The sequence below is a fragment of the Panulirus ornatus genome, chromosome 12 (genome assembly GCF_036320965.1).
Source record: "Panulirus ornatus isolate Po-2019 chromosome 12, ASM3632096v1, whole genome shotgun sequence".
NCBI lineage: Eukaryota > Metazoa > Arthropoda > Malacostraca > Decapoda > Palinuridae > Panulirus > Panulirus ornatus.
In genome coordinates this window covers 62,124,187-62,151,304 of record NC_092235.1, presented here as the reverse complement: position 1 = coordinate 62,151,304, position 27,118 = coordinate 62,124,187, and the positions used below count along the sequence as shown (strand labels likewise).

General features: G+C 45.1%; 1 protein-coding gene and 1 long non-coding RNA gene across 2 annotated transcripts in view; one reads left to right on the top strand and one right to left on the bottom strand.

The window, feature by feature from the left end:
* LOC139752117 (uncharacterized) overlaps positions 1–12,505 on the top strand; it is a 73,850-nt gene extending 61,345 nt beyond the window's left edge. Inside the window, exon 3 of the long non-coding RNA XR_011713479.1 lies at positions 11,853–12,505. This is a non-coding gene — a long non-coding RNA (uncharacterized lncRNA). The remainder of the gene's footprint in view (positions 1–11,852) is intronic.
* Positions 1–26,593, bottom strand: part of LOC139752116 (GTP-binding protein Rhes) — a 59,041-nt gene extending 32,448 nt beyond the window's left edge. The window contains exon 1 of the mRNA XM_071668027.1: positions 26,349–26,593. The gene's annotated coding sequence lies outside the window, so the exon portion shown is untranslated. The remainder of the gene's footprint in view (positions 1–26,348) is intronic.
* Positions 26,594–27,118: the final 525 nt, after the last annotated feature.

Below are 27,118 nucleotides of genomic sequence, written 5' to 3'. Positions count from 1 at the left end.
TCGGCTTTGGTGAGGTAGCGTCAGGAAGAACGAGAAAATGGCCTCGTTTGCACGTCAGTCGTCTCGGCATCAACCCTGGTTGTTCTCGTACATTTAACCATAAATACTCCTGGGCTCTTACTCCTTTTGAGTGGTAAGTAGAATTAGAAGTAGAACTTAAAACCATCAATTTGATTGAATTAGATCGTCGTTGGCAAGTTAAGAAGCATGTATGTGTGTGTGTGTGTGTGTGTGTGTGTGTGTGTGTGTGTATGTGCTTTCTAAGATTCGAGTGTATAGTTGATGTTTTTGCAAATTGTGAATACATTCGTTACAGTGCCTAATGCATCTCCTTGCTGATGTTTACGTGTATCAGGTGTCCACTGACCTGTTATACATATTCCAACATTCTCATTAATCCTTTGAGCAAGACAGTACGACCCTCGGGCACGACGGTACGACTCTTCACCACGAAGGCACGATCCTTGGGTACGATGGTACGACTCCTCGCCACGACAGTACTACGACCCTTGGGTACACTGACGTGACCATAGATCTGAACTTTTAAGGGTAAGATCAAAGACTTAGTCACTAAGGGGTCGTGCCGTCGTGCTCAAGGGTCATACCGTCGTGCTCAAAGGTCGCACCATCGTGCTCAAGGGTCATACCGTCGTGCGCAAGGGTCATACCGTCGTGCGCAAGGGGTCATACCGTCGTGCGCAAGGGTCGCACCGTCGTGCTCAAGGGGCATAGCGTCGTGCGCAAGGGTCATACCGTCGTGCGCAAGGGTCGTACCGTCGTGCGCAAGGGATTACGTTCGGTCGTACCGTACTCTGATGACCCCACCCTCCCCTCCAGTCGTGTGACGTCATTCATATCCGTTAACTCCCTCTTGTTCACGACCTCTAAAATGACATGCAAACATAAGATCATCCATCAACTCTCTCTCTCTCTCTCTCTCTCTCTCTCTCTCTCTCTCTCTCTCTCTCTCTCTCTCTCTCTCCCTCCCTCTCCACAAAGGCTTCTGTATATTCAGCACTTTCGTTCTGTTGACACAGCTCTCGGGTTCTGTGTCCTGCGATGCATTTCACTCCATCATCCCTTTGACATTATGCACACCTTCGCCTGAGGGGAAGGACGAGACGTAAGACTGCATATGACCTCCTCGTTTTCGATTGGCAGATGCCATCACGCGTCTTCAACCATCATCTGGGAGATGGCAGAGCAAAGGAATGGGTGGTTCTATTTACGATCCATTTAACTGTAACTCTGGCATCATCGGAATAGAGATGAGAAATCTATCCTGAATCAGATTCACGAGTAGATTTTCCATACCTCGAGTCTCCCTGGTTATCTCTTCATTTTCCTTTCCATCTGATTGGAATTAAGATTCTTTCTTTTTCTGACCATTTGTCTGTCTGATGCTGAAGGCCATTTGATTCTCTTTGCACCCTACGTACTCTGAATCATCCTTGCTATCCTCGCGTCGTCAGTTCTTGCAGACGGTTATTTTCGTGGGTGCTGCTTATAGTCTACCAGCTGAGCATCATCTGCAAACAAACTGAGGTCAAGATCCTCTCCATCATGACTCGGGTTGAACACCACACACACTACTCACCCTTGTAAAGGCTCCCCTGTCGGTTAGTTGACAAAACTATAGATGAAATGAACAAAATGAATGACTTCAAGCGGCTATTTTTAAAACTGCTTTGAAACATTTCCCTAGAACTCCCGTGATCTTTCTAACTGTGACATTGATATCCTCATTAGAGTTCCAGGGTCTGATGATAACTTGCGCGGACAATTTTCAGTTACTTTACCGTTAATCTAATGGAACTGTTTCTCTTCTGTTTACCACCGACTCTGTCCACTGTATGTGTGGTCGTGTTTCGTCTGTTCTCTCTTTTATCATAAGTGCGGTACAACCCTTCCTTGTTCTCTTGTATGTGTTCTTAGCTGTTGTACTCCTCCCTCCATCTTCTCGGACGTGTCTGAAATGATCCTTGATTTGTTCTGTATCAACCACCACTTTCACTTGAGCCATGTCTAGTCTGTCACGTATCTTGTCTGTCTGCCTTTTTTGATATACACACCTTCATATACCTTTGTTATCATGATGATGATGGAGAGATAGATACGTAGACAGCTGCAAAGTATATTTCCATTGACATCCTATTCTCTTCTTTGTATTGCTTTTGCTGTAATCAAAGTCATTCATCATTACGGCTCTGGGAGGCTCATTTGTGCTGAATTGTGCACGTCGTTAACTACTGCGAGTAAGCAGGTTGTAGGGGAGGAAAGGGATTGGTAGATGAGTCAGTTGCTGTTTGCTGATGATACAGCACTGGTGGAAGAATTCGAATGAGAAACTGAATAAGTTGGTGACTGAGTTTGGAAGAGTGTGTGAAGGTAGGAAGGTGATAGTTACTATCAATAAAAGCAAGGTTATTATGTTTAGAGGGGTTGAGGGACAGGCTAGTTGGGATGAGAGTCTGAATGCAGAAAACTTGGAGGAAGTGAGGTGTTCTAGATCCCTGGGAGTGGACATGGCAGCGAATGGAAATATAGAAGCTGAAGTGAGTCGTAGGATGGGTGAGAGGGCGAAGGTTCTGGGAGCGCTGAGGAATGTGTGGAGAGAACATTATTTGAGGTGGCATAACTGGGTATGTTTGAAGGTGTAGTAGTCCCAACTATGTTAAATGAATACGAAGCCTGGGCTATAGATAAGGCTGTGCGGAGGGTGGATGTGTTTGAAATGAAATGTTTGAGGGCAATATGTGGTGTGAGGTGGTTTAAACGGGTAAGTAATGAAAGGGTATGAAACATGTGTGGCGATAAAAACATTGTGGTTGAGAGAGCAGAAGAGTGTTGAAATGGTTTGGACTTTTTTTTTATAATAATTATTATTATCATACTTAGACTTATAGTGAGAAAATTTGACCAAAAGGTTATATTTGTCAAAATTGGAGGGAACAAGGAGAACGGGGAGGCCAAATTAATGATAGAAAAATAGAGCGATTTTTTTTCTTTTTTGAGTGATCCGCGCCTGAACATGCGGGAGGGTGAAAGGCGTGCACGGGAGAGAGTGAATTGGAACGATGCGGTATACTGGGGTCGACTCGCTGTCTTGGGTAAACCATGGAAAGGTCTGTGGGGGTCTGGTTGTGGATAGGGATAGCTGTGGTTCCAGTGCATGACACATGACAACTAGAGAATGGATATGAACGAATGCGGCTCGCCCCTTGCATCTCAGAGAACTATGACATACTCCCTGATATAATCCTCCAGTCGCCATGACATTCACTCGTACCAGTTTTATTCCCACATTTTCTCATGCGCTGCTTCGCTGTCTCTCGAGCCTTTGTATTTCATTTCAGGTTTGGCAGAACTTCATGAGAACATTTATTCATGACCGAAGGCTTCTGTTATGATACATCACCCCCGTGTGTGTCTCACAACCCATATATTCTGTTTAAGGATCGACCATATATATATATATATATATATACATTATCCCTGGGGATAGGGGATTAAGAATACTTCCCACGTATTCCCTGCGTGTCGTAGAAGGCGACTAAAAGGGGAGGGAGCGGGAGGCTGGAAATCCTCCCCTCTCGTTTTTTTTTTTTTTTTAATTTTCCAAAAGAAGGAACAGAGGAGGGCCAGGTGAGGATTTCCACAAAGGCCCAGTCCTCTGTTCTTAAACGCTACCTCGGCAATGCGGGAAATGGCGAATAGTTTAAAAGAAAAAAGAAGAAGGATCGACCAACATTTCACTATTGGATCCCGGTAAAAAAGCCTGCGTTGTAGGCTCCTTGACCGCCTCTCCTCTGGCATCATAAGCCACCAGTTACACAGCTTGTTATTCACTGCTCAGAACTTAACTCTCTTCTGATTCCCGGGATCTGATCGCACTTACAGCACTGAAGCTGTCGGGGGTAATCGCCACAAGGGTCAGGTGTCAAGCTTTCAGAGAGAGAGAGAGAGAGAGAGAGAGAGAGAGAGAGAGAGAGAGAGAGAGAGAGAGAGAGAGAGAGAGAGACTTTGATGTTCCAGAGACTAAGGTCACGACTCGCAGACCTTCTCTGGTTTGTGGTGTTCGACTTTATTCGATTATATATATTTTATGATTATTTATTATATTTAATCGCTGTCTTTAGCGTTAGCGAGGTAGCGCAAGGAAACAGACGAAAGACTGCCCCCAACCCACCATCATACACATGTATATACATAAACGCCCACACACCCACATATGCATACCTATACATTTCAGCGTATGCATACACATACATACACAGACATATACCTACATACACATGTACATATTCATGCTTGCTGCCTTCATCCTTTCCCGTCGCCACCCCGCCACACTCAGTCTATAGCTGTCATGTGTAATGCACCGAAACCACGGATCCCTTTCCACATATGTGTATATATATATATATATATATATATATATATATATATATATATATATATATATATATATATATATATATATATATATATTACTAGGTTCGAAGGAACATCACAAAAAACACCTTCGGTGCACAATAGGGAGGTGGGAGACCTGTGAATGTAGACTTACTATTGTTCTCTTCGCAGCCATGTTGGTAGGTTGTAAGACAACAACAGACAGGAAACGTATAGGTGAGCCGCGCTACCCAAAGAGACAACCTCCGTATTGTATTATACTGGAACGTACTGTTGTTAACCTCCGTGTTTCTTACTACCACGTAGCCTCGAAGAGGGGAGGATTCAACGCCCCTGCGCCTCGCCATCAACTCATTAAACTCCAGACTTGCTGCCAAACTTATTACCACGGACCTTAAAAAGTCTCGATACCTATTTCTAGATGACGAGTCGCGACTACAAATTATACTCCACTCGAACTCGTCAAAGAGTTATGAAAGTGTCTCAGGCCTCACTGATTTCGAAGCCGCTTTGACTGGTTCATTTCCTGGTCGCTTCGCTTGTGGGGTTCCGGATGTCATGCGTCAGTTTCAACACTTCCCCTCTCTCTCTCTCTCTCTCTCTCTCTCTCTCTCTCTCTCTCTCTCTCTCTCTCTCTCTCTCTCGCTACGGTTCGTGTTTTACGATATGCACGTGACGTGTTGTCTTGCGAATCGCAAACTGATATAAAACGGCACTCTTACGTTTCTGACCGTTTAAGTGTACAAAATGCAGTATTTGATTATCAGGCTATGGCGTCTGTCCCTCCTGCGGGAGGTAGGTGAGGAACACAGTGCATCATGATTCACGTCCTTTCCACAGATGGTTGGCATATCTCACCATGAAGAGGTTGTCGCACTGATACCTCCTCCTCCTCCTCCGCTCACCACCTACCACCAGGGGAGGAGGAGGACGAAGACGAGGAGGAAGCATCATGGAAGACTCTATCGTCGTGGGAGATGTGTTCCTATACTGCAGACTCGCTCGTCTGACCCTGGGCTTCGTAAATGTTGATGGAAGATAAAAAGACAGACTGAGTTATATAATTCGGGAAAATTTTGCGTTGATCTTGAATACTGTCGAGGAGAAAGGTTCTTTTTTTTTTTGTAGAGATGAACTTCTTGATGCAAACTCGACGTCTGCTGAAGTGTTGACAGGTAGTGAGGGGAGGTAAATGTTCCAGGCTGCTGCCGGAGGTGATGATGTGTGGGTGGGAGGGTGAGGTCAACTGTTGATGGGATGAGGAACGCCACCACACCCACCTGGTGTTGTGGCCACCACCCACCCTGTGTTGTGGCCACCACCCACCCGGTGTTGTGGCCACCACTGGTTGGTGTTGTGGCCACCACTGGTAAAAAGATATTCACTTCCGTGTCACTTTATCTTCCCACTTAATCTCTCCCTCTCCTCCAGCCCCTACAAAGAGCTTTACCGTTATCAAAAACTATTCTTTTTCTCTTCACTCCGCAATATTTATGAAGTCGGGTGAGCGTCAAACGGAATATTTCATTGGTGTGTGATGGATGCTCGGGTGACGACCTTCAACAGCCAAGGGCCATTTACTTTTAACAAAAAGAACCACTCTATACAGACGTGTGTTATCAAACATTCATTTTCACTACATACCTCATTCATTACACGTACGTATTTTGATGTGGATATTACACATCCGATCTAATGACCAATACCAGGTCTATGGCGCTTGATTCCCCCTGAAAAAATATACATACGGGAGCCAAAACTACGCAGGTGTCTGGTTGTGTTCGAGGGTTGTACCGTCGTGGTCGAGGGTTGTTAACGTCGTGCTTGGGGGTTCTACCGTCGTGGTCGAGGGTTGTACCGTCGTGGTCGAGGATTGTACCGTCGTGCTCGAGGGTTGTACCGTCGTGCTCGAGGGTTGTGCCGTCGTGCTCGAGGGTTGTACCGTCGTGCTCGAGGATTGTACCGTCGTGCTCGAGGGTTGTACCGTCGTGCTCGAGGGTTGTACCGTCGTGGTCGAGGGTTGTACCGTCGTTTACTAGGGTTGTACCGTCGTGCCCGAGGGTTGTACCGTCGTTTACTAGGGTTGTACCGTCGTGCTCGAGGGTTGTACCGTCGTGCCCAAGGATTGTACCGTCGTGCTCGAGGGTTGTGCCGTCGTGCTCGAGGGTTGTACCGTCGTGCTCGAGGGTTGTACCGTCGTGCTCGAGGGTTGTACCGTCGTTCACTAGGGTTGTACCGTCGTGCCCGAGGGTTGTACCGTCGTGCTCGAGGGTTGTACCGTCGTTCACTAGGGTTGTACCGTCGTGCCCGAGGGTTGTACCGTCGTGCTCGAGGGTTGTGCCGTCACCCTGAAGTGTTATATCACACCAGAGCTATCGGTGTGCCAGCCCTCCGTCAGGTGCGTCAGTGAAACTCAATACAAGTCGACTCACCTGGAGGTAGGCGGCCATCAGGTGGTAATTGGACGCTGAGGACTGTAAGGGCGGAGGAGGCGCCGGGAGGGAGGGAGGGAGGGAGGCGCCGGGAGGGAGGGAGGGAGGGAGGGAGGGAGAAATGGTGATTAAATGGGTGTTGTATGAGGTGGAGGGGGGAGAGCGCGGAGGGCAGCCAACCGGTCGAAAGGGGAGCGACCAGATGATGATGGAAGGTTGCTTGACGGGGTGGATAGGGGTGTTAAAGGTTGCTTGGAGGGAGAGGGACGGTTCAGGAGGTTAGAGAAGGGTGATGTGGAGGTGGCTTGGGTGTGGCAGGGCGCAGCGGCTTGATGTAAGGTGAAATGCGGCCTGAGCATCGGGAGGTGAACTTGATGCAGGAAGAGCCTCGACTTGGGTTGCGCTACACGCTGAGGAAATGAAGGTGGGAGAGAGAGAGAGAGAGAGAGAGAGAGAGAGAGAGAGAGAGAGAGAGAGAGAGAGAGAGAGAGAGAGAGAGAGAGGAGGGTAGAGATGCAGGGTTGGTCTGGAGGTTGAACAGTTGGCCTTGAAGTACAGGTGGAGTTGTGGTGGCCACTCCACTTGCAGGATCCTAAGTTGTGGATGTGCGTTTTAAAGGTTCCACTTAAAGGATGACCGCTGGTGGAGTGGATACTAATATATATATATATATATATATATATATATATATATATATATATATATATATATATATATATATATATATTTTCTTTCTTTCTTTTAAACTATCCGCCATTTCCCGCATTAGCGAGGTAGCGTTAAGAACAGAGGACTGGGCCTTTGTGGAATATCCTCACCTGGCCCCCCTCTGTTCCTTCTTTTGGAAAATCAAAAAAAAAGAAAAAAAAAAAAAAAACGAGAGGGGAGGATTTCCAGCCTCCTGCTCCCTCCCCTTTTAGTCGCCTTCTACGACACGCAGGGAATACGTGGGAAGTATTCTTAATCCCCTATCCCCAGGGATAATATATATATATATATATATATATATATATATATATATATATATATATATATATATATATATATATATATATATATATATATATATATATATAAGAATGGGTATGTTTGAGGGAATAGTGATTCCAACAATGTTGTATGGTTGCGAGGCGTGGGCTATGGATAGAGATGTGCGCAGGAGGATGGATGTGCTGGAAATGAGATGTTTGAGGACAATGTGTGGTGTGAGGTGGTTTGATCGAGTAAGTGACGTAAGGGTAAGAGAGATGTGTGGAAATAAAAAGAGCGTGGTTGAGAGAGCAGAGGAGGGTGTTTTGAGATGGTTTGGGCACATGGAGAGAATGAGTGAGGAGAGATTGACCGGGAGGATATATGTGTCGGAGGTGGAGGGAACGAGGAGAAGAGGGAGACCAAATTGGAGGTGGAAAGATGGAGTGAAAAAGATTTTGTGTGATCGGGGCCTGAACATGCAGGAGGGTGAAGGGAGGGCAAGAAATAGAGTGAATTGGAGTCATGTGGTATACAGGGGTTGACGTGCTATCAGTGGATTGAAGCAAGGCATGTGAAGCGTCTGGGGTAAACCATGGAAAGCTGTGTAGGTATGTATATTTGCGTGTGTGGACGTGTGTATGTACATGTGTATGGGGGGGGGGTTGGGCCATTTCTTTCGTCTGTTTCCTTGCGCTACCTCGCAAACGCGGGAGACAGCGACAAAGTATAAAAAAAAAAAAAAAAAAAAAAAATATATAAGAACAGAGGACTGAGCCTTTGAGGGAATATCCTTCCTCACCTGGCCCCCTTCTGTTCCTTATTTTGGAAAATTAAAAACGAGAGGGGAGGATATCCAGCCCCCCGCTCCCTTCCCTTTTAGTCGCCTTCTACGACACGCAGGGAATACGTGGGAAGTATTCTTTCTCCCCTATACCCAGGGATATATATATATATATATATATATATATATATATATATATATATATATATATATATATATATATATATATATATATATATTTTTTTTTTTTTTTCTATTTTTATTTTGGGAGCTGTGGTTTCGATGCATGATTACATAACAGCAAGAGACTAAGTGTGAACGAATGGGGCCTTTGTTGTCTTTTCCTATCGCTTCCTCGCGCACATGAGGGGGGAGGGGGTTGTTATTATATGTGTGGCGAGGTGGCGATGGGAATGAATAAGGGCAGACAGTATGAATTATGTACACATGTATATATGTATATGTCTGTGAGTGTATATACATGTATACGTGGAGATGTATAGGTATGTATATTTGCGTGTGTGGACGTGTATGTATATACATGTGTATATGGGTGGGTTGGGCCATTCTTTCGTCTGTTTCCTTGCGCTACCTCGCTAACGCGGGAGACAGCGACAAAGCAAATAAAAAATAAAATAAACTATATATATATATATATATATATATATATATATATATATATATATATATATATATATATATTACCATCATACTTTGTCGCTGTCTCCCACCTCTGGTTACATTACGACAAACGCCTCCCGTTGTAGACTGCTGTATCGCAACCATTATTGATGTGACAAGCTGGTACTACATCCTTATCTACTGTTCCTTAATCGTAGAGGATCACCGTCCACCCTCTCTTCCTATCGGCAGTTGCACAGCCAACACCTGCTATTACAGCAATCCCGTTATCCTAACACCACTACTACTACTACTACTACTACTACTACTACTACTACTACTACTACTACTACTACTACACACACACACACGTATCCTGATCTGACGCTAATCGGCTACTCAGATCTCTCCCCCTCTCTTGAACTCTGTTGTCATCCTCTTACTGGAAGCCTATGTCTCCCATTTGTCTTGAAGAGAGGGAGTGATGTGTACCTTCTCAGGAGCTCTGCCACACTTGACGACGGATGAACCACCTCACGTCTCTCTCTCTCTCTCTCACTCTCTCTCTCTCTCTGACATCTCGGAACCCATTGCTCCATCGTTCTTGAACCCTTTGAGCACGAGGGCATTCCCCAGTCCTCTTCTACTGAAGACGAAGGTACATAGGCCGGGCCTTTGACCTTAACCTTTAAGGTTCAGGTCAGAGGCCAAGCCACTATATCCACAGGTCGTATCATCGAGTTCAAGTGGTTGAGAAAACTCCCCAGGTACTCGAAACTTTGAATGAATCCTTGCCCTGCGTCTCATCATCCACCCGAAACGCTTAGTTCTGAATTCGAACGCTAACACAGGTCTTGCACACCCTCTCTCGTTCATCCAGTTAACGCTGTGTTGTCTTTTCTAATTTCATTTACTCCTTTGCCTATACTTTCAGTCATGAACTTCCTCAAATGCTCAGTCCAGAAATAGATATAACAGGTTGTGAATATGACACACATCCTTCCTATAAAAGGCTACAGTGATTTTTTTTATCATAACTCTTTTTCCCTCGTTGTTATGACAGTAGATTTTTTGATATACATATAAGTCCCTCCCCCTCCCACGTATAAATCTACCCTGTATATTTCTCATCTCACGTAATCCCTTGAAATCTTTTACACAATGTCCTTTCAAAGACATTCCCTGGTAACATTTATGATTTAATCCCACCTGTACGTCTTGCGCCCATTCTTAATACCTTTGCCTTTATACCAAGGCACAGTTACTGCACCTGTCTCCCTCTCCTGCACCTTCTCCAACCCCGAGAGCATCAGACATACTGAGAACAAAACACTTATAAACCACTTCACCTCCCTCGACCTGACGCTCTCTCTCTCTCTCTCTCTCTCTCTCTCTCTCTCTCTCTCTCTCTCTCTCTCTCTCTCTCTCTCTCTCTCTCTCTCCCTCCTGTTTGCCTCGCCCACTCCAGAAACCTTACCGCAATTCACTTCCTTATCGCTTTTACTATCACAGTCAACTGTACACCAGGAACACATACTACTCCTGCCACTCAGCCTCCTGCTTGAGACTCGGGTTTGGCAGTATTCTTGCCATGTCTTGTCAGTTTCGCTTCCAACGCGCCTTCCCTGTACCATTCCGGCGAGATTCTAGTTTAGGGGCACCACACGCACACACCCTGTGGATTAGTATGAAGATGAACATCATTGGACTTCGTAAGACTGGTAGAACTGCATTTGAACCAGGAGACCGAAGTTTGGAGGATAAAAGAATAAATTTCCGTTGAGATTCTACTCCTTTTCGTTCACTGACGATGATAATATTTAGCCTCGCCATTTCCAATCTCGCGGTGAAACCCTTTGCAGACAAATGTCCAGTAACGCAGAGATACACTACCGTGGTGTAGTTGTTAACATCTCTCACCAAGACACTTGAACACTGGGTTCGAATATTGGGGCTACCTGGCTTAGGATGTGGTGCATATATATATATATATATATATATATATATATATATATATATATATATATATATATATATATATATATATATATATCTTTTCTTTCTTTTAAACTATTCGCCGTTTCCCGCGTTAGCGAGGTAGCGTTAAGAACAGAGGACTGGGCCTTTTTTGAAATATCCTCATGTGGCCCCCTCTGTTCCTTCTTTTGGAAAAAAAAAAATGAGAGGGGAGGATTTCCAGCCCCCCGCTCCCTCCCCTTTTAGTCGCCTTCTATGACACGCAGGGAATACGTGGGAAGTATTCTTAATCCCCTATCCCCAGGGATAATATATATATATATATATATATATATATATATATATATATATATATATATATATATATATATATATATATATATATAGAGTGACGTCAGTAACTTTTGCCGGGTGACTGACTTGTGAGTTAATAACGACGCGTTCAATGCGTCCGTCCACCACACGTAATTCGGAAACTTTGAACGAGATCTGTCGCAAGAAACTGCTACACACACACACACACACACACACACTCAAAAATGACGCAACTTCAATGGACAAGAAAAAGAGGAAGTTGTTAGTCGTCAACTTCCCCGACATAAGTTTTAATCGAAAGGCGTTATGTAATTACTGACGTTTATCCTCTTGTCGCACAGGAATTGGGCGATCCAACGCACAGGAATTGGGCGATCCAACGCACAGGAATTGGGCGATCCAACGCACAGGAATTGGGCGATCCAAAAGTAGGTCAGAGCTGAGGGCCGGTGACATGTTACCACTGGCACAGTGGAGTAGCGTAAGAACCTCCACTGGCTTCCTCCTGGAGACTAGCGGGACAATGTCTTAATGATTAGTTTCGTTAAGTCGGCCCCGCTCCCCACCCTAACAAGGTCGGCTCACTAAAGGGGCCTGTGGCGTGTTAGATGGGACTAATGAAAACGTGACCCCTCTGGATAATATGACGAAGAATTATTCTCTCTCTCTCTCTCTCTCTCTCTCTCTCTCTCTCTCTCTCTCTCTCTCTCTCTCTCTCTCTCTCTCTCTCTCTCTCTCACACACACACACATCAGGAACCAAGCATACATTAGAAGGTGACGCGTGCATATGCAGTAGAACGATTCGGAGCGATGTGATATACAGGGGGCGACGTCCTGTCACTGGGTTGAGCCAAGACACACGAAGCGATCACGCGGATGTGTACGAGAAGCTTAATTGTTGATGAGGAGCGGATGTGAGCCTCTTAAGCTGGTCTTTGTTTGTTGACAATAGAAATAGTGAACAATTAATGAATATATATTTTCCCCGTGGACTCGTACTATACATATATATATATATATATATATATATATATATATATATATATATATATTCCTATGAGTCCACGGGGAAAATGAAACACGAAAAGTTCCCAAGTGCACTTTCGTGTAATAATCACATCATCAGGGGAGACACAAGAAAGATAACAGTCAGTTGATATACATCGAAGAGACGAAGAGGTGACGAAAAGGTATTACAGTTGAAACTCATGATCAGAGGAATGATAGTGTGTGTGATGTAGGAATGAATGTATTATCGTTTAAGTCATTCATCGAGAATCCAGACCATACACGCCTGATGTATCTTTGGTAAAATGAATATATAGGTTTTTGGATCCACCACATACTAGCAGTTACTCATTTGAGTCTCAGTCTTTACCTTCCGTCAACCGTACACGTTGCAGTGGACCCGTGTGTGTGTGTGTGTGTGTGTGTGTGTGTGTGTGTGTGTGTGTGTGTTAAGATTTGCCAAGAGTAAGCTTGGCCCAGGTTGTCGTCAATGACAGCCCATTCTCGAGATGCCATTACTGGCACAGGTCGGGTGTGTATGTGTTTCCGGGGTGTCAGTACAGACACAAGTCATTCCTTGGTGACAGCAGTGTAGCAGGTGACAGCAGTGTAGCAGGTGACTGCAGTGTAGCACGTAACAGCAATGTAGGAGGTGACAGCAATGTAGGAGGAGACAGCAATGTAGGAGGTGACAGCAATGTAGGAGGTTACAGCAATGTAGGAGGTGTCAGTAATGTAGCAGGAGACAGCAATGTAGGAGGTGTCAGTAATGTAGCAGGAGACAGCAATGTAGGAGGTGACAGCAGTGTAGCAGGTGACTGCAATGTAGGAGGTGACAGCAATCTAGCAGGAGACAGCAATGTAGGAGGTGACAGCAATGTAGGAGGTGACAGCAATGTAGGAGGTGACAGCAATGTAGGAGGTGACAGCAATGTAGCAGGAGACAGCAATGTAGCAGGAGACAGCAATGTAGCAGGAGACAGCAATGTAGCTGACAGCAATGTAGGAGGTGTCAGTAATGTAGCAGGAGACAGCAATGTAGCTGACAGCAATGTAGCAGGAGACAGCAATGTAGGAGGTGACAGCAATGTAGGAGGTGACAGCAATGTAGGAGGTGACAGCAATGTAGCAGGAGACAGCAATGTAGGAGGTGACAGCAATGTAGGAGGTGACAGCAATGTAGGAGGTGACAGCAATGTAGCAGGAGACAGCAATGTAGGAGGTGACAGCAATGTAGGAGGTGACAGCAATGTAGCAGGAGACAGCAATGTAGCAGGAGACAGCAATGTAGCAGGAGACAGCAATGTAGGAGGTGACAGCAATGTAGGAGGTGACAGCAATGCAGCAGGAGACAGCAATGTAGGAGGTGACAGCAATGTAGGAGGTGACAGCAATGTAGGAGGTGACAGCAATGTAGCAGGAGACAGCAATGTAGGAGGTGACAGCAATGTAGGAGATGACAGCAATGTAGCAGGAGACAGCAATGTAGGAGATGACAGCAATGTAGGAGGTGACAGCAATGTAGGAGGTGACAACAATGCAGTAGGCTTTAAGGTACAAGTTTGCGTGATGTGGTGTAAAATGATTCGATCTGCTTCATCCGAAACAAATTCAATCATTCTTTTTTTCCTTCTTTCTTTAAGACAATTCATATCACATCTACTGGTCACCTGCAGGTGACATGGACACGTCAATGGCGAGTAGGGTAAGGTCGTGCGTGTGTGTGTGTGTGTGTGTGTGTGTGTGCCTCCCGCCGGTGGGCGGTGATGGCTGAAGTGGGTACTTGAGAGACGTTTGCTTGACCTGCAGACCCACCCACGCACCCTCCCTCCCTGAAGACCGTGGCCGACACGATAATGATTCACGGTGTTCCCACACTCTTCTTACTCGAACCTCAGAAGCCTCTCGAATTCTCGGCTCGGATTAAAAAAAAACCCACACTGATGTTAGTTTACCTTTTGAGTCAATACGAGGTTGGGTCACTTCGCCTTGGATCGATCGATCCATAAGCTATCGCTACGATAGATCATCGAACGATGAGTACAGTGATCTGTCCATAAGCTACCATAAGCTACAGCAGCAACGGAGGGGGGAGAGAGAGAGAGAGAGAGAGAGAGAGAGAGAGAGAGAGAGAGAGAGATCTGAGCGATGGATGGTCTTCAACCTGAGGAAGCCTTCATCTCCAGCACTGCCTGCGGTATCACTTGTTCACATCATTGACGAATGGTCTTAACTACGTGATTGCTCGTGTGAGGGAGTGATGCAGGGAGCTCACGTGAGGAGGGAAGGAAGGAAGGAAGGAAGGAAGGGGTGAGGCAGTGTACCCGACCACAGTGTTTACCTGTGCCTTCCTATCTTGCTTTTCTTGTTTTATTTCTCTGTGTCTGTCGTACGTCCTACGCTACGTTACCTAACACCTGTCTTAAGTTAGCACTCCTGCGCTACATTACGTCACCACGTGTATAAGTTAGCACTCCTGCGCTACATTACGTCACCACCTAAGTTAGCACTCCTGCGCTACATTACGTCACCACGTGTATAAGTTAGCACTCCTGCACTACATTACGTCACCACGTGTATAAGTTAGCACTCCTGCGCTACATTACGTCACCACGGGTATAAGTTAGCACTCCTGAACTACATTACCTCACCACCTAAGTTAGCACTCCTGCGCTACATTACGTCACCACCTAAGTTAGCACTCCTGCGCTACATTACGTCACCACGTGTATAAGTTAGCACTCCTGCGCTACATTACGTCACCACGTGTATAAGTTAGCACTCCTGCGCTACATTACGTCACCACGTGTATAAGTTAGCACTCCTGCGCTACATTACGTCACCACGTGTATAAGTTAGCACTCCTGCGCTACATTACGTCACCACGTGTATAAGTTAGCACTCCTGCGCTACATTACGTCACCACGTGTATAAGTTAGCACTCCTGCGCTACATTACGTCACCACGTGTATAAGTTAGCACTCCTGCGCTACATTACGTCACCACGTGTATAAGTTAGCACTCCTGCGCTACATTACGTCACCACGTGTATAAGTTAGCACTCCTGCGCTACATTACGTCACCACGTGTATAAGTTAGCACTCCTGCGCTACATTACGTCACCACGTGTATAAGTTAGCACTCCTGCGCTACATTACGTCACCACGTGTATAAGTTAGCACTCCTGCGCTACATTACGTCACCACGTGTATAAGTTAGCACTCCTGCGCTACATTACGTCACCACGTGTATAAGTTAGCACTCCTGCGCTACATTACGTCACCACGTGTATAAGTTAGCACTCCTGCGCTACATTACGTCACCACGTGTATAAGTTAGCACTCCTGCGCTACATTACGTCACCACGTGTATAAGTTAGCACTCCTGCGCTACATTACGTCACCACGTGTATAAGTTAGCACTCCTGCGCTACATTACGTCACCACGTGTATAAGTTAGCACTCCTGCGCTACATTACGTCACCACGTGTATAAGTTAGCACTCCTGCGCTACATTACGTCACCACGTGTATAAGTTAGCACTCCTGCGCTACATTACGTCACCACGTGTATAAGTTAGCACTCCTGCGCTACATTACGTCACCACGTGTATAAGTTAGCACTCCTGCGCTACATTACGTCACCACGTGTATAAGTTAGCACTCCTGCGCTACATTACGTCACCACGTGTATAAGTTAGCACTCCTGCGCTACATTACGTCACCACGTGTATAAGTTAGCACTCCTGCGCTACATTACGTCACCACGTGTATAAGTTAGCACTCCTGCGCTACATTACGTCACCACGTGTATAAGTTAGCACTCCTGCGCTACATTACGTCACCACGTGTATAAGTTAGCACTCCTGCGCTACATTACGTCACCACGTGTATAAGTTAGCACTCCTGCGCTACATTACGTCACCACGTGTATAAGTTAGCACTCCTGCGCTACATTACGTCACCACGTGTATAAGTTAGCACTCCTGCGCTACATTACGTCACCACGTGTATAAGTTAGCACTCCTGCGCTACATTACGTCACCACGTGTATAAGTTAGCACTCCTGCGCTACATTACGTCACCACGTGTATAAGTTAGCACTCCTGCGCTACATTACGTCACCACGTGTATAAGTTAGCACTCCTGCGCTACATTACGTCACCACGTGTATAAGTTAGCACTCCTGCGCTACATTACGTCACCACGTGTATAAGTTAGCACTCCTGCGCTACATTACGTCACCACGTGTATAAGTTAGCACTCCTGCGCTACATTACGTCACCACGTGTATAAGTTAGCACTCCTGCGCTACATTACGTCACCACGTGTATAAGTTAGCACTCCTGCGCTACATTACGTCACCACGTGTATAAGTTAGCACTCCTGCGCTACATTACGTCACCACGTGTATAAGTTAGCACTCCTGCGCTACATTACGTCACCACGTGTATAAGTTAGCACTCCTGCGCTACATTACGTCACCACGTGTATAAGTTAGCACTCCTGCGCTACATTACGTCACCACGTGTATAAGTTAGCACTCCTGCGCTACATTACGTCACCACGTGTATAAGTTAGCACTCCTGCGCTACATTACGTCACCACGTGTATAAGTTAGCACTCCTGCGCTACATTACGTCACCACGTGTATAAGTTAGCACTCCTGCGCTACATTACGTCACCACGTGTATAAGTTAGCACTCCTGCGCTACATTACGTCACCACGTGTATAAGTTAGCACTCCTGCGCTACATTACGTCACCACGTGTATAAGTTAGCACTCCTGCGCTACATTACGTCACCACGTGTATAAGTTAGCACTCCTGCGCTACATTACGTCACCACGTGTATAAGTTAGCACTCCTGCGCTACATTACGTCACCACGTGTATAAGTTAGCACTCCTGCGCTACATTACGTCACCACGTGTATAAGTTAGCACTCCTGCGCTACATTACGTCACCACGTGTATAAGTTAGCACTCCTGCGCTACATTACGTCACCACGTGTATAAGTTAGCACTCCTGCGCTACATTACGTCACCACGTGTATAAGTTAGCACTCCTGCGCTACATTACGTCACCACGTGTATAAGTTAGCACTCCTGCGCTACATTACGTCACCACGTGTATAAGTTAGCACTCCTGCGCTACATTACGTCACCACGTGTATAAGTTAGCACTCCTGCGCTACATTACGTCACCACGTGTATAAGTTAGCACTCCTGCGCTACATTACGTCACCACGTGTATAAGTTAGCACTCCTGCGCTACATTACGTCACCACGTGTATAAGTTAGCACTCCTGCGCTACATTACGTCACCACGTGTATAAGTTAGCACTCCTGCGCTACATTACGTCACCACGTGTATAAGTTAGCACTCCTGCGCTACATTACGTCACCACGTGTATAAGTTAGCACTCCTGCGCTACATTACGTCACCACGTGTATAAGTTAGCACTCCTGCGCTACATTACGTCACCACGTGTATAAGTTAGCACTCCTGCGCTACATTACGTCACCACGTGTATAAGTTAGCACTCCTGCGCTACATTACGTCACCACGTGTATAAGTTAGCACTCCTGCGCTACATTACGTCACCACGTGTATAAGTTAGCACTCCTGCGCTACATTACGTCACCACGTGTATAAGTTAGCACTCCTGCGCTACATTACGTCACCACGTGTATAAGTTAGCACTCCTGCGCTACATTACGTCACCACGTGTATAAGTTAGCACTCCTGCGCTACATTACGTCACCACGTGTATAAGTTAGCACTCCTGCGCTACATTACGTCACCACGTGTATAAGTTAGCACTCCTGCGCTACATTACGTCACCACGTGTATAAGTTAGCACTCCTGCGCTACATTACGTCACCACGTGTATAAGTTAGCACTCCTGCGCTACATTACGTCACCACGTGTATAAGTTAGCACTCCTGCGCTACATTACGTCACCACGTGTATAAGTTAGCACTCCTGCGCTACATTACGTCACCACGTGTATAAGTTAGCACTCCTGCGCTACATTACGTCACCACGTGTATAAGTTAGCACTCCTGCGCTACATTACGTCACCACGTGTATAAGTTAGCACTCCTGCGCTACATTACGTCACCACGTGTATAAGTTAGCACTCCTGCGCTACATTACGTCACCACGTGTATAAGTTAGCACTCCTGCGCTACATTACGTCACCACGTGTATAAGTTAGCACTCCTGCGCTACATTACGTCACCACGTGTATAAGTTAGCACTCCTGCGCTACATTACGTCACCACGTGTATAAGTTAGCACTCCTGCGCTACATTACGTCACCACGTGTATAAGTTAGCACTCCTGCGCTACATTACGTCACCACGTGTATAAGTTAGCACTCCTGCGCTACATTACGTCACCACGTGTATAAGTTAGCACTCCTGCGCTACATTACGTCACCACGTGTATAAGTTAGCACTCCTGCGCTACATTACGTCACCACGTGTATAAGTTAGCACTCCTGCGCTACATTACGTCACCACGTGTATAAGTTAGCACTCCTGCGCTACATTACGTCACCACGTGTATAAGTTAGCACTCCTGCGCTACATTACGTCACCACGTGTATAAGTTAGCACTCCTGCGCTACATTACGTCACCACGTGTATAAGTTAGCACTCCTGCGCTACATTACGTCACCACGTGTATAAGTTAGCACTCCTGCGCTACATTACGTCACCACGTGTATAAGTTAGCACTCCTGCGCTACATTACGTCACCACGTGTATAAGTTAGCACTCCTGCGCTACATTACGTCACCACGTGTATAAGTTAGCACTCCTGCGCTACATTACGTCACCACGTGTATAAGTTAGCACTCCTGCGCTACATTACGTCACCACGTGTATAAGTTAGCACTCCTGCGCTACATTACGTCACCACGTGTATAAGTTAGCACTCCTGCGCTACATTACGTCACCACGTGTATAAGTTAGCACTCCTGCGCTACATTACGTCACCACGTGTATAAGTTAGCACTCCTGCGCTACATTACGTCACCACGTGTATAAGTTAGCACTCCTGCGCTACATTACGTCACCACGTGTATAAGTTAGCACTCCTGCGCTACATTACGTCACCACGTGTATAAGTTAGCACTCCTGCGCTACATTACGTCACCACGTGTATAAGTTAGCACTCCTGCGCTACATTACGTCACCACGTGTATAAGTTAGCACTCCTGCGCTACATTACGTCACCACGTGTATAAGTTAGCACTCCTGCGCTACATTACGTCACCACGTGTATAAGTTAGCACTCCTGCGCTACATTACGTCACCACGTGTATAAGTTAGCACTCCTGCGCTACATTACGTCACCACGTGTATAAGTTAGCACTCCTGCGCTACATTACGTCACCACGTGTATAAGTTAGCACTCCTGCGCTACATTACGTCACCACGTGTATAAGTTAGCACTCCTGCGCTACATTACGTCACCACGTGTATAAGTTAGCACTCCTGCGCTACATTACGTCACCACGTGTATAAGTTAGCACTCCTGCGCTACATTACGTCACCACGTGTATAAGTTAGCACTCCTGCGCTACATTACGTCACCACGTGTATAAGTTAGCACTCCTGCGCTACATTACGTCACCACGTGTATAAGTTAGCACTCCTGCGCTACATTACGTCACCACGTGTATAAGTTAGCACTCCTGCGCTACATTACGTCACCACGTGTATAAGTTAGCACTCCTGCGCCATCTGGATATATATGAAACAATATTACTTGTTTCAACAAGTTCTTTTATGAAACAAGCAGTTCACAGTGCTTGTGTATGTACATATTGGCAGACGTTCGACGTCATTTCATGGATCACCCCTACGTAAATGCTTCAGTAAAGTTAACGAAACTGTAGTGAATAATTGCTTTGCATGCACGCGTGTGTGTGTGTGTGTGTGTGTGTGTGTGTGTCTGGCTTGCACACACAACAAAACTTTTGTTTTTCCCCTGTGTGACCAGAGAGAGAGAGAGAGAGAGAGAGAGAGAGAGAGACATTGTTGAACCAGTTGCAATACATGTTCACTAAATTGGCAGGAAAGGACGAATGCCGGTGGGCGATTTCGAGTTTATTATCTTCTTTGTCAAATGATTTAGTTTACGGTACGCGGGGTTAAATTAGGCTACTGTTAGTGGAAACAATACGAAAAAAAAGATTGTCTTTTGCAATGCGTATCGTTCAAGTAAGGAATAAGGAAAGGACTTACGCCAATGGGAAAAATATTAAGAATTTATACGTACGGAGAGCAATTAAGAAATCGAGTATTCATTAGATTTAACCAACCAAAGTATCAATGGGGAACCCATGTTCTGTTACGAGGAAAATGAAGATCAAAACTTTTTGTTTGCTCTAATGCTTTTCATCGCGTAGGAGTCAATAATTCAATGGGTTATTACCGTGTAGAGGTCATTAATGGTTGTCATCGTCTATGGCCATTAATGTAATGGCTGGCATCGTCAAGGGGTCATTAAATTAATGGGTGTCCTCGTCTACAGGTCATTACTTTAATGGCTATCGTCTCTAGGGGTCATCAATTCAATGGCAATCATCGTCAAGGGGTCATTAATTCAATGGCTGTCATCATTTACTCATTAACTTAAACGGCTATCCATCGTCATTAATTTAAAGGCTAGCATTGTCTTGAGGTCATAAACCTAAAGGCTGTCATCGTCTAAAGGTCATTAATTTAATGGCTGTCTTATAAAGGTCATTAATTTAAAGGCTAGCATCGTCTGGAGGTCAATAATTTAACGGTTCTCATCGTCTGGAGGTCAATAGTCTAACGGCTGTCATCGTCTGGAGGTCAATAATCTAACGGCTGTCATCGTCTGGAGGTCAATAATCTAACGGCTCTCATCGTCTGCAGGTGGTCAATAATCTAACGGCTCTCATCGTCTGGAGGTCAATAACCTAACGGCTGTCATCGTCTGCAGGTGGTCAATAATCTAACGGCTATAATCGTCTGCAGGTGGTCAATAATCTAACGGCTCTCATCGTCTGGAGGTCAATAATCTAACGGCTCTCATCGTTTGGAGGTGGTCAATAATCTAACGGCTCTCATCGTCTGGAGGTCAATAATCTAACGGCTCTCATCGTCTGCAGGTGGTCAATAATCTAACGGCTGTCATCGTCTGCAGGTGGTCAATAATCTAACGGTTATAATCGTCTGGAGGTCATTAATACAATGGTCAACGAGGTGCCATAAACAGCGAGAGCTTCACCTTCGAATCATACCTGCTGGGGGAAGGTGTTTACGGTTATCAATTGGTCGATGTGGTACCTTACCACTCAGTAGTAATAACCCCGGCGGATGATGATAATGATCCCCAAACCCTCAAAAAAATCATAAATGTCAATAATTTAATGGTTATCAAAGTCTAGAGGTCAATAATTCAAGGTTATTAATTGTACGATAACGAGCAACTCAAAAGGGTTATCATAACTCTCGCGTACCCAAAGCCACATACACACACGATTTCGAAATAACGATAATACACCAACACTGATCTAATATTTCGTGTGAGCCTCTCTCTCTAAGTATTCATTAACGCTGAAAATATACGTAGGGTTGATAAAGATCTTTATCCTATAACAGGGTCATGAATAAGACCGGGTATGTGTTTAGCATTGTCTGAAAAACTGCTCCTTAGGTTAACTTTGGAAATTTGTTATCTTGCGTGAGTTAGGTACGTGAACTTGTCTGTTTGTACGATATCTTCTTTTTCCGCAGTAGCTGTCATTGGCTCGCCTTTTTTTTTTTTTCCAGTCTCGTTAGTGTGTCGTAATTAGTAATGTTTTTCAAGAATGTTTTTAGCATGACATATAATATATTTCGAGCGACTCTCTCTCTCTCTCTCTCTCTCTCTCTCTCTCTCTCTCTCTCTCTCTCTCTCTCTCTCTCTCTCTCTCTCTCTCGCTATATATATATATATATATATATATATATATATATATATATATATATATATATATATATATATATATATATTCCTGTGAATCCACGTGGAAAATGAAACACAAATTCCCAAGTGCACTTTCGTGTAATAATCACATCATCAGGGGAGACACAGTTGATATACATCGAAGAGACGAAGCTAGGACGCCATTTGGTAAACATGCAGTTGCATTCCATTTTATCGACCAACTCCTAGGAGTGGCGGAACAGCTGGGTCGACTGTGGACCGACTGCCGCAACCAGGACTCGAACCTTTACCCTTGAGCCTGGGCGGCCCGTGTATGCACCAGGTGAATGACCTTCTCGTAAGGTCAATCATCTTAAAAGCCACCAATAACATAGAATCAGCGCACGTATAATTGATAGACGTTTCTTACTCTGTATTCATAAAGCTGTTTCGTATCATTCCTTTCTGGCCGGAACGACTTAGGACGAGTGTCTCCTCCTATCCGCTCTCTGACGGCGAGGGTAGTACGTGCGAGAGTACTCCAGGGGAGGGAGGAGGGGTGGTCGAGAGTACTCCAGGGGTAGGGGGGTGTCATCATCATCGACAAAGCTGTACCATCGTCAACAGATGAGATGACGCACACCGTCATCGAAGTCCTTACGTTTGCTCACTATTACCCTGGTGCTCCGAAGTGGAGCGCATCTCCGAAGCTGCAGGAGCTTCTTTTAAGAGGCGTGTTATGGTTACCTTAAGATTAGTCTGGGAAATGTGGACTCCTTTTAGAATGATAAGGTCGGTCGAGAGACTGTGCTCCCAGTGATAAGGCCTTGCCAAAGGTGACTTTTCACTCGCGGTATATCCTCATGTAGGTGGATTCCGGTGACACCTTTATATATATATATATATATATATATATATATATATATATATATATATATATATATATATATAATGTGTGTGTGTGTTAAACACGTTTCATTGCTCTAATTGGCAAATTAAACTACCTCGCGCCATTACCAAATTGGAGTGGCGGTAATAATTTAGGAAGAAACATTTAGCCACGAGCAATTACGCTACGATTTTCCTCCCACTTGATTTCCTCTCGTCTTTCAGACGTCCGTCCAGAGCGGCACTATGCGTGACGCTGTGGTGAGAGTCCTCACGTCATTGGTTTGTGCAGCATTCGGAGCCTCTGTTATAGAATCGCATGTTTGTGGTAATGATTCGGTGATCAACCTTCGTTGTGTTCGCACTGCGCACTAGGTCGATATATATATATATATATATATATATATATATATATATATATATATATATATATATATATATATATATATATATATATTTAGCGATATATTCCAGCGATATACTCCAGCCGTGGTGTGTTATCTCGTGTGATGTAAAAGGGTCAAGGGTCGAAGTAAATGGGTTCATCCATTCACTAAGTAGGTCGTTCTTGTTACGATCATTTGGGATAGTTTACGCCGTAAGCCTACATCAACCTGCCCTGGTTAAGGCTGCCAGCGTTGAGTTATTTTTCATTTTTTTTTTTTCATACTATTCGCCATTTCCCGCGATAGCGAGGTAGCGTTAAGAACAGAGGACTGGGCCTTTGAGGGAATATCCTCACCTGGCCCTCTTCTCTGTTCCTTCTTTTGGAAAAAAAAAAAAAAAAAAAAAAAAAAAAAAAAACGAGAGGGGAGGATCTCCAGCCCCCCGCTCCCTTCTCTTTTAGTCGCCTTCTACGACACGCAGGGAATACGTGGGAAGTATTCTTTCTCCCCTATCCCCAGGGAAAATATATATATATATTTTTTTATTTATTATACTTTGTCGCTGTCTCCCACGTTAGCGAGGCAGCGCTACACACACACACACACACACATATATATATATATATATATATATATATATATATATATATATATATATATATATATATATATATATATATTTTTTTTTTTTTTTTTTTTTTTTTTTGCTTTGTCGCTGTCTCCCGCGTTTGCGAGGTAGCGCAAGGAAACAGACGAAAGAAATGGCCCAACCCACCCCCACACACATGTACATACATACGTCCACACACGCAAATATACATACCTACACAGCCTACACAGCCTGCCCTGGTTAAGGCTGCCAGCGTTGAGTTATATAACCCACAATTCTGCAGGCCTAATGACCTTCATCATAGGTCGTTGGCCCTTACGCTCAGTAAATTAACTTGAATTACTCGTCGAGTGATCCATGAACATTTTATCCGGGTGTTCAAGATGATTCAGAAACACACACACACACACACACACACAGACTGCATATTGAAGCATGACTTCGGTAACTTTGATGAAGATCGTGGTTGACTGTTCGAGCAATCTCTCTCTCTCTCTCTCTCTCTCTCTCTCTCTCTCTCTCTCTCTCTCTCTCTCTCTGGGACTCCGCCTGCTTCTAATGGCGCAGCAAATGTGGGAATCACCCCCCCGACAAAGCAGTACCATCGATAGATTACGGAAATGAGCGTAGCCATATCGAGAACCTTCTCGCAGCAGAGGGGGTCCATAGCTGACTGACTTTGATCGGAGCAGCGCAGCCTTGAAGCTACAGAAGCCCCATGAAAGGTGTCGTGGGGTTACACACACACACACACACACACACACACACACACACACACGCACACACACACATATTTGATTACACCTTTTCATGTTCGCCATCTGCGTTAGTGAGGTAGCGCCAGAACCAGACGAAGAAATGGACTCATTCGCTCTCCGTCACGTGTAATCCACCGAAACCAGAATCCCTCCCTCCTCTATCTGCAGTCAGGTCGCCCCCTGTATACCACATCGCTCCAATTCACTCTTATCTCGTTCAAGCCTGCATGTTTAGACACCGGCCCCATCTCCTTGTCCCCTCCACTTCTGACATGTACGATCTCCTAGTCAACTTCTCCTCACTCCTCCTCTCCATATGTTCTTCACCTTATTTCGCCACACCCTATTCCGCTCTCTCAACCACACTCCTCTTCCTACCACCTTGATGAGCCTTCCTCACACCACATATTCTCCTCGAACATTTCATTTCCAACCCAACCACCCTCTACCGTACTTATTTCTTTAATCTAAAGCCCAACTGGTAGCATCTACACAACACCGTCGGAACGACTATACCATCAAACATACCCATCATTATCCTGACAGACACTTGACCTCTTTCCACACACACACTTCTGAGCACTGAGGACCTTATCCCCTTCACCCACCCCACAGTATTGCTCACTTCGTCTCCTATGGTTCCATTCGCTGCCGTGTCCACTCCAAGGTATCTCAAACACTCAACCTCCTTCAGGTTCTCTCCATTCAGACTCGCCCTCCAACCAGTCTGTCTCTATCCAATGTTAAATCTTATGCCGTAATTTGCATATACTCTAAACTTTTTCCCATCGCGTCACTTTGCGTCTTAGGCGATTACGCTAAGTTTAATAGACTCCATTTCAGTCCATACAGTGACACTCGCTCTACACCACCCTGTATCATATCGCACTACAATACCTCGCACTATTATCACAATATATCATTGCTATGAGAGCCGAACTGGAGACCACATCACACCGAATCACAAACCTGTTGTAGCATGCCGACTCTACCTGCCTCACACCGCAGTTATCTTATAGTGTCACCATACCATAAGTACCACCATAGTGTCACCATATCATAAGTACCACCCCACCCATGATAACATGGATATGGTATGAGACACCACCTTAATTCTACTATAACATGGATATAGTATTGGACACCACATAACTCTTGTCTCGCGCGTTATCTCCTCCACCCCTATCGTAAGAAGCTAATGAACACGAGTGTAACATGCAAGCGGGACTTACCTTGGCCCAAGTGTAAATACACCGCTTGGTTTTCGATTGATGAATATATATATACTTTGCGCTTTACAATCGCCACGATCACTTTTTTCAGTTATCTCCTGACGTATTTACACTTGGAAGAAGAAAAATAACGCTAATGTAAGTAATGAACTATGACGTCAAGAAAGTCTACGAGTTGCATCTACAATTAATGGTTCGTGGCGTATATGGACGTGCGATGCGGAAGGTAGATGTTCCGTGTTGGGGGTAGGCTGAGCCCAGACTGACGGGCCAGGAGTCGCGCTACACACTTGTTGCCGCGCGCATGCGTTTGGCCCCCCCCTCTCTCATTCCCTCCCTCTCTGTCCCTTCACCCCTTCCCTCCCTCCCTCCATGGTTTCCCTCTTCCCCATAACCAGACCTCCCTCCCTCCCTCTGTCTTCAGCTTCACTTCATCCTCAGGAAAAATATAAAACTCTGAGGGAGACTTCTGTTTTCCCATAGGAATAGTATATACAGACTCTTCAAGGATATTTTTACCCGTGGAGCCCACCTTACCCTGATCCTGCGTGAAGCGTGGGTCCGAAGATGCAGAAGCTTCGTGAAAAGGTCCTGGATATATATATATATATATATATATATATATATATATATATATATATATATATATATATATATATATATATATTTTTTTTTTTTTATTATTATTTTATTATACTTTGTCGCTGTCTCCCGCGTTTGCGAGGTAGCGCAAGGAAACAGACGAAAGAAATGGCCCAACCCCCCCCCCC